We start from the raw sequence: 756 nt of genomic DNA, 5'->3' as shown, positions 1-756 counted from the left end.
TTATAAACATATCTGTGTAAATTATGTGGAATTGATAACATTATTTTCTTTTTATTTTCATATACTAAAGCACAGACTTTCTCACAGAAATAAGTTTGCTAAGTAGACCACAATTTCAGTATGTGATGTAATGTATGAGGCAAAATAATATATTCAAATGTAATTCATTAAAGCATATAGTGATAAAAAATTCCTTTTTTATGAATTGAAATGTAGTTGTAAATTAATGTTTTATTTTCGTGTCTATTTCACATAGCGAAATTGTGCTCTTCAATTTGTTAGTTGTGTTGGAATACAATCCTCATGGTTCTCTTTATACTTTTCTTTACCGCAAAATATTGAAATATCATCTTGGATTGTAACATTGTTTAACCCCTTTGGGATCCTGGCATTTTGGGCTATTTTTTAGACTTTCAGTCAAGCAGCTACTGCATCGTCACTATTTATCCTAGGATCATGGTCCATACCTCGTTCTCTTCAGAATAGAGCTGGCTTTCAAATGGTATCACTTGCATGCCCATACCATATACCAGAAGCGGGAAAAAATGTCAAAGTGAAAATTTCGGAGGGAAAAATTTTTTTCTCGAACTTTGGCCCCCCCTGGAACCCCTCTGTGTGATCGTAGCCATCTAAAAAAATCTGATAAATAGTACTTGGTATACTGAATGTGTGTGCCAAACTTCAAGTTTCTATCTTGAATAGTAAGGGCGAGAGAATTTGTACCAAAAATTCCCACAATGCCCCAAATTACCAAAA

Source organism: Thermobia domestica, chromosome 4 (assembly GCF_964235325.1).
Source record: "Thermobia domestica chromosome 4, izTheDome1.hap1.1, whole genome shotgun sequence".
In the NCBI taxonomy this organism is placed as follows: domain Eukaryota; kingdom Metazoa; phylum Arthropoda; class Insecta; order Zygentoma; family Lepismatidae; genus Thermobia; species Thermobia domestica.
The sequence above is the reverse complement of the archived record's forward strand: the minus strand, read 5'-3'. Positions refer to the sequence as shown.